At 29.9% G+C, this 11603-nt stretch overlaps 1 long non-coding RNA gene and 1 other non-coding gene across 2 annotated transcripts; one reads left to right on the forward strand and one right to left on the reverse strand.

The window, feature by feature from the left end:
* Positions 1-4336: 4336 nt before the first annotated feature.
* Positions 4337-7613, reverse strand: LOC147808526 (uncharacterized). Its single transcript, XR_015433600.1, has 3 exons — positions 7444-7613; positions 6395-6634; positions 4337-4769 (listed from the first exon to the last, which is right to left on the reverse strand). It is a non-coding gene; the product is annotated as an uncharacterized LOC147808526 (long non-coding RNA).
* Positions 7614-9325: 1712 nt separating this feature from the next.
* LOC122271633 (U5 spliceosomal RNA) lies at positions 9326-9443 on the forward strand. The gene has a single exon (XR_006226513.2). It is a non-coding gene; the product is annotated as a U5 spliceosomal RNA (small nuclear RNA).
* The last annotated feature ends 2160 nt before the right edge of the window (positions 9444-11603 follow it).

Raw genomic sequence — 11603 nt, forward strand, 5'->3', positions numbered from 1 at the left:
AACACCCTGAACACCCCCCTTACCTACGTCCCTGTATTCAACTATTGTTTTAAAAATTATCTTGTGTGTGTTAATGTTAGCCTTTTCTGAAAAAAAATGGTTCTTCGAAAATTCGTTGTTTTGACGCTTCAGCTTTTTAACTTCTTCTGAAGAAGGAAAATAAATTATATTTGAAATTGTACTTAAAAGAAACTATAGACAAAGGCTGCAAATAAATTTCATGCATATTAAAATTTAAGCGAGAACGAAACATTATCTGTGAAAACCAGCGAATCCCAGTTGGGGTAAATAACGAAGCATTATACTTGATTTTCGGGTGAACCAGAAAAAAATTGAAAGGAGATTGGTAGAACTATATCTAAGAATCATTAGGCAATCAAATTGGTTTTGCCGTTTTTTCATCTTTTCTTCTTTAGGGACTCGATAGTTTCCAACTATCTTTTTGTTACTTCCTCGCTTCTCCGCATATTAGCCTGCGACCAATAATCAAAGAATATTATAGACAGTGTCCCCCCCCCCAAGTTCTTAGGCGCATTCATCCCCCCCCTAAAATAATTTGCTAACTTCCCCCTTCCATGTTAGCTTGTTCGAAATAGTGCTACGTTGCTTCTTTTATTTATGTACTTAAAAAGAAAAAAATTCTCTCGTCTAAATTCCCCCCCCCCAAACTATTCATTTTATTTAGTGTAAAAATTCCCCCCTCCCAAGCTTCAAGTGGGTGCATCGTGCGTCCACCTTCCCGCCTGATTATAGAACCCCTCTATATTCTTTGCTATAGTTATCGGTCTCCGATAATTATAGGTTAGCCTATAATTATTCTTAATAAAATAACCTTTAATTATAGATTAACCAATAATTATAGGTTATTTTATTGAGAATTTAATCTAAATAGTACGCAATTAATTGCGTACTATTTAGATTAAATTCTTAATAAATATTTAAACAATTAATATTAAGAACGAGGAAACGGAACACTCTGTTCATATATTTTAAAAATGCATGTGGCACATGAAGTCGCAATCTGATTAAAAACTTCATGTTCTGGTGTCGCAAATAAATGTCTCAGTCAGAATTTTATCAAAATCTTAGGAATCACTGTTGAGGATAATCACAGTTTAAATGGATTCATAATTAATTGGAAAAATAGTAATAATCCAATTAGTCAAACAAATAAATCTAGTAACCCAAATAATATCCTTACTTCCCCATTTAGTCTATGGCATACTAACTGGTCTTTTATGATTTTGATGACATACATGCTATCCGTGACTGAAATTAAATTATCAGATTTTAATAATGCTCTTTTTTTATTGTTTTCTTTTTCTTTTTTTTCGTATATATATATATCAGCATAATTGTTACCGTGGATGACTGAAATCAAGGGAATGTCGATTTTCACCGGTGAATGCCAACAATCGCATAGTCGCTTTGGTGAATGTCCGAAATATTTGTTTTATCCGATTAGATATTACTTTATTCGTTGATATTATTTTATTTATTCGCTATTTTAATATCGTGGGATAGATTGGGTGAAACATCAGTGTTCGGAGAACCGATTCAATGCATATTGGGCAGTGGCACTTGACCTTAAGAAAACATCGATGTAGGACATACCGGGCAATGGCACTGAACCTTTAAAATACATTGATATGGGGCATACCGGGCAAATGTATATCGGGTAGTTGCACATAACTAGAGCTAGTATATAATTCGGACATTTACAAAAGCGATTATGTTATTGTCAACATTCACCGGTGGAAGTTAACAACCACCAATTTCTTTCATTCACGGTAATATAAATAAATTCTGTCTCATAGTATTCAAATTATCTACGAAACTGGCAGGATATGTTTTGGAATTCGAAATTTATTTTCTGATTTCTTTGGATCATTAATTCCCAGGAAAGGGACCTAAGGAAGCACGTGCCATAACCCAAAAAATTTTTCAAAATTTTCCGATTTTTTTTAAAATTCTTTCTTTAAATCCATAAAATGATATTTTTATGAATTAAAAATTTATATAATTCATATGTAATTTAGCAAAATAAGAGATTAAATTTAATAATACTACAAAATTTATGCATCATTCTCAATTGTTGTATTTATTTAGTTTATAATTGGAGTTAGTTGCTATTTACGAAAGATAAATTTTCTTTTAATTACCTTTATTTTCCACTGATACAGAGAAATAATTTTTAAAGACACCTTTGTTGAAATTAAAAGTTCAATACTGATTTTTTTTTTTTACAATTTTAAATAACTTACAGCATTATCGAATTCAAAATTTACATTCTGATTTGTTTCAAGGATTAATTTCTTGATAAAACTTGATAGACTATGATGAATGTTCTTAGAATTTTTAACTAATAATTTCCACTTCAGACGATGTATCCTTCTTTTACTACTAATTAATGTAAAATATGGCGTACGATTTTTTTTTTAATTTCAGCAAATGCTGGTGTTGAAAACTATTTTATTTCATTATCAAATAGCTTTTAAAAATTTCGTTTCGACTTTATAAGGCCGGATTGCGTCAAATGCATAACAATAGTAAGTGGCAGATTATGCAATTTTATTCTTTTAGCTTTTAAGGTCATTCCATATCTAATAATTACACGGTTAAATAATAAATGTATGTGATGAAATGTCTTTATTTTCTTAAAACTGTTCGGAAATAATTTATGAATGAAAAAAACAAACAAACTGTATTTAGCTTTTTTTCATTTTGATTGTTCTCGGCAAAGAGATTATTTATCTAAAATTAGCTAGTTTCTAAAAAAAAAATGTCTCTTTGAAAAATTGTTCCCGCTGCATTTAATATTATATTTTTTAACCATTGTTGAAATAAAGTTAATATGAAACAAAATATCTTTTTTATATTTACTTACTGGTTAATTTTATACGTCGCGTGAAATTTTTTGACATATTTGCATCGAATGTATTCCAAAATACTTTATTAGACCATAAAATAATTTGGAGAAGCAGCGGATTTCGAGAGGATCAAATTGCAAAATGCTTCAAAATACAAAGGATGATAGAAAAATGCGATCCATAATTATTTTCTTAGTTTTTATTGATATCTTAAATCTAATAATTACAAATATACATTATGATGGGAATCTTCTACACGCATCAGGTGAGAACGGAATAGTAACATTTTTAGAAAATTTATTTGTTTCACAAATTTGGGGAAGAATATTTAACAAAATTTTCAAACTCTTTGTATTCGTACTTAATTATTAGATCTAAAGTCTTTATATATATGCTATCATATATTTTGATAAGCTCATATATAAGAAGCTCGTTACCACTGTTTTTAATATACTTTTTGAGGATGCGTAAAATTAAATGAAAACACATACATGTGTTGCTAAGTAAAGTTCAACGAAACTAACGCAGAAAGGTTATGAAAATCTGAAAAATCATTCATTCGTAATTTTAAAACAATAAAACTTGGTAGGTTGCTAAAGAAAACCGGGAGGATGTGAAAGGCAAATGTTTGAAATATATTAGGTTTAAATTTAATCCTGCTTTCCTCAATGATGATTCATCATTCAAGAAGCTTATTTTCTTCCTTGTTTGAAAATTAATCTGCGACCGCTAATGTTAATTCTGTCTTTATTTTTGAAAACAATTCTAAAATTATAAATTAAAAACAAGATTTAAAGACCCCCTTTTACACTCAAATGGTTATAAAAATCAGCTGTATATATGTATATGGTCTGAACTTGTAAAGGTTTCCTAAATTTATTTTAGAACGTCATAATTAATAAATTTTAATAAATTAAAGAAAAATTGCATACAAAGTACTTAAAATATTTCATTTATTTCTAGGCTATTTTAAAAAATTCCACATCCATTATCTCACAAGAGAAAAAATAATTTTATTGAAATGTACCTTAAAAAAAAGTAAAACCTTTATTTTCTGAGTATATTATGCTTATTTTTAATATGTATTTTGTATTCTTCTGAAAAGTGTTCAAGATGCTAATTTTTCAGAAGCAGAGAAATTGTTCCAAGTAGAGTTATTGCTGAGCAATTGTTCCATTTTAATGGATCTGATTGCATTTTGTATAGAATTTCCCAAACTATTTCATTACCTGAAGACCAAACGTTTAAAAAATGCACTAATATTAAGGAAGATAGGACAGAAAGTTTATCTGAAAAATTGCAATAAAATTTAAAAGTGTAGAATTTTAAGTTGGTAGATATCGCAAATTGATATTTACACACCGTTTTCAAATTTCAAAAGTGATAACTCAAAACATATCTCAACAGAATTTTTTAATTAAATATTTTAAGCATTATTTACAACAAAAAAAAACAACAAATATCTTTACTAATTTTATTTATTTATTGTACAAAGATACTGTAATCAACATCTTGTAGGTGCATTGGGTATGAATTTTTACTTCAATAAAAATTTTTTAAGTACGAAGCTATAATAAATGAAAGAAGTCAAAATTACTACTGGTTATGTGAACAATTTAAAACTTTACTTAATAAAATAGTTGCACAGTTTCTCATTTTTCTGAAATTTCAGCAGACAGACATCACAACTTAAATACACTTCATCTAAATGCATATTCTTAAATAAATGTATTAATAACCATACAAACAATAGTTTTAGATACAAATAAAAAATATAAATAAGAATTTTGCACATAAGGATTCGTTCCTTGATAGAACGGTTTTAAAAATTATTACTTAGTGGTAGCTTCTTCAAACATTACATTCAAATAGTACCAGGATTGGTAAGCTCTTGTCAGGCTAGAAAAAACTGATTATGTAAATCTACCCAATCCAAGAAACTGTCATTTACAATAAACATCTAATTTAAAAATGGAAGTTTAACATAATTCACCCAATAATTCTATACGAAAATCTATTTTATTAATTTTTAACGTTATATTATACATGCTTAAAGAATCTAGTTTAGAAGAGAAAATTATTAAATTTTGTCTGGGTTTTCAAATATATATATATATATATTTTTTTCACAAATAATGTGCAATTGAAAATAAAACAAAAATTCAGAATAATATTTGCCATTCATTTAAAGCCTACAATTAAATTTAATTAGGTGTTCACAACTCCAAAATATTATTTATAGGATTAATAGTAACTTTTTCAAAGTTTATTAAAACAATATCTTAAAAACACATTTAAAACATGTGTCTTTGCATTTTATAGAATTTTGTGTCATACAGAACATTGGACACATGTTTAAACTTACCAACTAAGCATGACAGTAATATTAATCTGAGAAAGACAAGCCATAAAATGCATAATATAATTTTAAGATTCAAATAGTTAGACACATAAATATGTGCTTAAGCATTACAGAAAAAAACTTTTTTAAACTTTCAAGAACATATAACAACAATATAACACAATAAATTTATCAACTTTAGTTTGCTTAACCAAGTAGAGTAGACTTAAAAATAGAAAGATATTAAAAGTTAATGTGGTTTATAGAATTTCATTGCATAGATTTTCTTCTTTAAATAAATTTCCAGCATGCAAAAAAAAAAAAAGTTTCATATACATAAGTATAAACCTTAATAACTATATTTCAAATTGTCGAAACTCTCCTCTGAAAAATTGCGTTGGAACGACAGGGATAGGAAAAAATCCAGTAGATTTTACGAAACAATAAACATTTTATGATAATTGTCACAGAATGTACTACATATTTTACACAAAAGGAATTTTAGAGATTTTTCTAGTTATCAAAATAGAAAAAGTGCAATATTTTCCAGTTAAAATTGACAATATACTTGAAATTTTATGTGATATGTTTACTCATTTTACAACAATACATGGAATGTGCATTAAAAGAGTTAAAGAACTTAAATTATAATCAAAAACTTGATCATTTAATCATGTACAATTTTAAAAACAATACTTAAATTTTTATAAATTAGAAACAATAACCTTAACATTACTCCCAAACAGCAGATTAAATTTTGTATAAATACGAGAATCAGAACTTTGGATTACATTTCATGATATGATTATATGCACACAACTAAATGGAGAATAATGAAAACTCCAAATGTTTATTTACATATCCATATAAAGGCCAAATTATAAATAATCGGCAATATAAATATTATAATATATATTATTATAATATATGAATTACAGAAAACTTTCATATCTTTAAAGATCAAAATTAAACTAAAAATATTTTGATAAAACTGCAATGTTTTACCCAAAAATGGGAACTTACCAGTTTCGGGAGTCTGTAAAAATGTCACTTAACTTTTATTGATGTCATATCAATGCAATACGAATTGCAGTAAGAGGTACATATATAGCTAATGTAGTAATAAGTTTTTTAGAACATTCTTAAACTTATAAGTACTTGAAAATGTTAATGAATGACTTACCCTAGAAAGTAATTAATATCTAGCCAAGTTTGCAGGTGAGCTTTAGCTGTTATACTGAACTTGGAAAAAACAATAAAAAGAAAACCATTTTAAAAACATCTATATAGAAAGGTTAATAAACTTTCTAAATAGGCAGTTCTCTAGCTATTGTTTCACCAAGTTTATCTTCTCCACGATCTGCCAACTGTATGTGGTACACAGACATGCTTCCAGTCATTCCTATATATGAATCATGAACCACTAGAGAAAAAAAAGTAACATCAACAATACTTGTATTAAAAAATTACAACGTCAAGAGATAAATTTCTCACAGTGACAAAAAATCACAATATGTTGTTACTCTTTCTTAGAGTTAACTTATTTATTTTAAATACATTAATCTCATCTATCAATTTTGAATGCAAGGCATACAATTCCTATGATAGTTACCAGGAAATTTAGAAATATATAAAGATGAATTGTAGATCTAAAATACTCTTAACTTTAATCACCACTTTTTCTTAATATAACTAAATACAACCTTCATATATTAATACTCCATATTATAAACTATTTGTAACGTAAAATTTAGTATCGTTCCTAAATTCTAATGACAAACAGCACAAAACACAAGCATTTATCTCTAAATAAGTTCATTTACTATTGTGCATAAATAACAGACTATATAATTTCCTAAAATTTATGCAAACTCATTTTCGTTATATTATCGCATATTTTACTAAAACATTTTTAATGATCAAAACATTCGGTAGAATAAATATTCCAATATGAAAACATTTTTAGGTTATCAGAAATTTCCCTTTGTAAAAATTATTTTACAAATTTTTTAAACAATAACCACTCAATCAATTAATGCTAAGCACATAAAAATAATTTTCTAAAAGAGTGGAGTTATAAATGCATTATAAAATTCATTCTCATTGGAAAATAACACGAAAATGCTGTTTACGCTTTATAGAACGTAATATATAAACATTTATGCAATGTTTTCACATTTAATTAGCTAAAAATAAATACAAAAAATTAATATATTAATAATTTTTACTTACCACAACAGATTAGATATCGATCCCATGCAGTAAAATTTCAACACGTGAAATTAACAAGCCATCACAACAAAGCACACGAACACTGGCGATGTGGCGATTTAACAGATAGAAAAAGTCGCCACGATGATTGAAAAAAGTAACCCATTTTTCGTTGCCACCGGGAAGATAGGACCTTCACTTCCTCTTACGGGTTCCTTATATCTATGAAACTCCATCCTCTATGGGTGGAGCTATGTAGAAGTTGACTATTGCATCAGGTAATGGCAAGGAGGTGGCGGCATCTATTAGTGAAGAAGAGGTGCTTTCTGTAATCATGATTTGTGTATCCTAAATATTTTTGGCTTTGTTTTGCTTTTTCTTCTTCCTTTTTCGCTTTTTCGTAGGGGGCTCTGCATTATTTTTAGCTGTATTTCTGTATCGGTTGTCATTTCGCTTTTCTGTTCTAAAATTTGGCCTGCATCTTGAGTTTCCATTAGTTGAGTTTTGAGTTGCGAGCAATCCTGGAGCACTTTCGCTGTTGTTTCAATTTCTTCGTTGGTCATCCTTATCATTTCCATCCATTCTTCATATAACTTTCGTTCACCTGGACTCAAGCTTTCCACATTTACCGTTGGTTCTCGTGAAGTCTTTTCGGTTTGCCATTTTCCGCCACGTGGATGATTTTGATATGTAGCCATATTGCGTGATTTGATTTTGTTGTCGAATTCTGTGGATTCCTCATCCGTCGTAGAGTCACTGAGGTTGTGACGCCCGGTAGGCGTGCTTGTCTTTCCACCACGTCCGCAACATCGAAGACTCATTTTGCAGTACTTTAAAAATTGAATTGAATAAACTTAATTTTTGTACTTTACTTTAAACTACGAGCTTCAAACTTTGCCACGTCCAGACATAATTTCGAGAGAATTATTAAGAACTACTCACCAAAAGGATTAAACATCAATAACTCAAAACATCAAAATTTTTTCCTCGTCAGGAACATCAAATGGGCGACATCCGTTTTGTATTTTTCAAGTTGACCTGACTCTGCCCGAAAAGTTGTTTAAAAAAAACTGACCAAAAAGACACTTCTTCACAGAAAATAGGCGTTTCTTTAAAAACAGCTGTTCAAAGATTTAAACTGGAAGGAAAGAATTTTTTTTTAACCATAAAATTTTATTCTTTATATATTTTATTTTTTATTTATAGCCTTATAAGATCCGTACATTTAAAAGTTAAACCTTCGTCCATTCTTCAAAAATTTAATTTATCCTCCACTAAAATAAAAAGAAAACTGTTTGATTAGAATCAAATTATAAATTCCAAAAAAAATAAAAATATTGTTATTGCAGAGTATTTCAAAACTGGCAATTGCAACGTGCATACATCTATTTTAGGATTTTCTACTCAATCTTTTCTCTAAATTTCTTCTTTTAATTCATGATTATCACTTAACTACTGCAAGACTAAGACCTTTAGAGCAAAAACCGGGAGTACAACGTGGCTTCTGAAGTCTATCAAGAAATACATTACAAAAGTGGAAATACCTCGATAATGGGTAATGTCGATTTTGAACTTGTTCATTCACAAGGTAAATGTGATAGTGCCATTTGAAATATTTCAGAAGGCGACTAACGATCGTGATTGAATCACATGATGGAGAGTAAGGATTAATTGGATTGGATATAAAGTAGAAAAAAAGATACTCTCCATTTTTTCCGTTTTTCATTAATTTTGCGCATTTCTCTTATGGATGTATTCTTTGTGATGTCTTTCTTTGAATTGTTCTATTTGTATTTTCTACTTGACAATGACTTATAAGCCTATATATTGAGCACACAAGTCTGCAAATGTATGTAATTTCAATAAATCAATAATTTCAATAAATCAAATGAGTACCATGACCATGCTCTGGCTTTTCTTCATCAATCGTGCAAATCTTTCGCCTTTTACTAAAGATTACCGTGGAGAGGAGCATCCTAATGAGCTTAAGCTAATTTTTGGAATCCCACTATGAGGGATTAAACAATAAAGAAAAGATTTGTAGCGTAAGTTCTGACAACTACTAAATCTATCACTCCGTCATCCCCTCAGAGTTTGGAGTCCGACTGAACGAGTTGTAGAATGATTGAGTTGAGTTTTATGTGGAAAAGTTGGGAATTTAAATGAATGGCGTTGAAGATCCGTCTGTGTCAACAATTTCTTTAGTCGAAGACCTTCAAATCTTTACCAGATCGCTCGGGATCTGCAATAGCATTAAGTTAAAGATCCGCCCACTTTGGTGGCCTTGATCGTTAAAAATACTTCACGAGAGCTGTTTTCCGGTTAAAAAAAACTCGCCATGCATGAAGAGGTATTCGACGTTGTAAGCGATAATACAAACTTAAGATCAAGTTATATAAATACAACTAAAAAAAATTTTCTACTGTGTAATTATTTATTGATGCTCTTTGCAATTTAGTAAACATTAGTAGGCGTTACGTCTCATAGCATAATTATTTAGTGTTCTGAAAAAGTAAGCGTAACGTTTCGCATTACATAGAAACTCATTGAAATCAAGCACAGCAACGCCTACACACGGTATTTTTAGGTATTTCGATCAGGTCAGACTACGACAATGTAGGCTAACCAGTACACGAAAGAGCCATTTATTAAAAAATCTATTAAAAGTAAGAAAGTGGTAGCAAATATATGTGTAAATATTTGTATAATTTATGAATATTATTGGTTTGTCATAAATTTCTCTCTATTAATTTTACAATCGAAGTTGGGTTCATGCGCATGACTGGTTCACGTTTTAGATAGTCTGCGCAGACTACGTATAAAATACCGTGTCAAGGCTTTCAGATGTCAGAGATGCCAACTGCTCCGGACACGCGAAAATAATTAAAATAACGGTAAATATCTACAGACTAAATTTTGCAAATAATTGACTTTTTTTGCTTGCTTTTTGAAGGGTATAAAATGACATGACTAGTTAGAACATTAGAAATTAGAAGTATCTCGGTGCACAGCCGCGTAGCGGCTTTAACCGATTCGTCGCTATTCAGAGTCGATGATGTTGGTTCAGTCAATTTCCACTCCTAGGAGAGGTGGACTCTGTGAAGAAAAGAAAAGATCACAGGGGCTGTGATCGGTACATGGCAAAGGCAGTGTCCTGTTGGGTTAGGCTGAGACATCGGAAATGAGGGATTGGAGCATAGTCACAAGTTCGGCGTTCTGGAGTAGCTCTTATGACATGTCTAGTCCTAGTCCAAGTGTTTAGATTTTACTGGGCACCTGGGCCGCGAAGCGGCCCCTATCCCATTCATCTGGAATTTTTGAGCAGTTTTGGTTGAGCAATGAAGTAAGCAGGCAATGGAGTTGCTTTTATGAATGTTTCAAGCTCTTTGCTTGAATAACTAAAAAGGAATCAAAAATAAATTGAGCAGCTTGCTCTAAACTGTGTTTGTTTGATTTTGGAGTTGTTCAGAATTGTATCAGCATGAGTAAACGTTATTTTCAGAAAGGTTGATGAAATTATTTGTTTTGATAGTTATGATATGAGGCGTCGGAGGTGAAATGTGCAGCTATTGGTCTGTAGTTTTTATCTTTGATATAATTTTCAAATTTAAAGATTTCATTAAAATTTGCTGTTTTACATTCTATGGCTTTATCGAAAAAATCTGCGTTTTGCTTGTATATATGCTGTGATAGAGTTGGTATTTTTAGGTCTGCATGTATATTGGTATTCCGGATGAACCATCTTGCACAGGTTATTTTTCTAAGGATCTTGTTTTGGCATTGGTTTAATTTCTTCAGTAGATGTTGAGGTATCGTTGTCCAGGCAGGTGAGGCATAGGTAAGTATTGGGCGGATCATTGCTGTATATAGTAGCTTCTTTAGTTTAAGTGACATATTCTGATTATATATTAATGGTTGTATGGCTATTATTGCTGCATTTGCTTTATGACATGTCTAGTATAAAGTGGTGAATTATATAAGCCTACGAATTATTTAGAAATAGTGGTGGATAAAAATCCACTTCATTGAATTTATTAAACCAAGAATTACAATTGATAAACTAGCACTTTAAAATAGAGCAAGTTGGCATCTCTGAGATGTAGGAAGTGATGGATTAAGTCAACAATTTCTCATAAAAAATGTTTGTAGAAAAGTTCTTGATAAAAACGAGCTAAATTAAT

Source organism: Parasteatoda tepidariorum, chromosome 5, assembly GCF_982258835.1.
Source record: "Parasteatoda tepidariorum strain Cologne lab strain chromosome 5, Ptep-v5.0, whole genome shotgun sequence".
NCBI classification, from domain to species: Eukaryota; Metazoa; Arthropoda; class Arachnida; order Araneae; family Theridiidae; genus Parasteatoda; species Parasteatoda tepidariorum.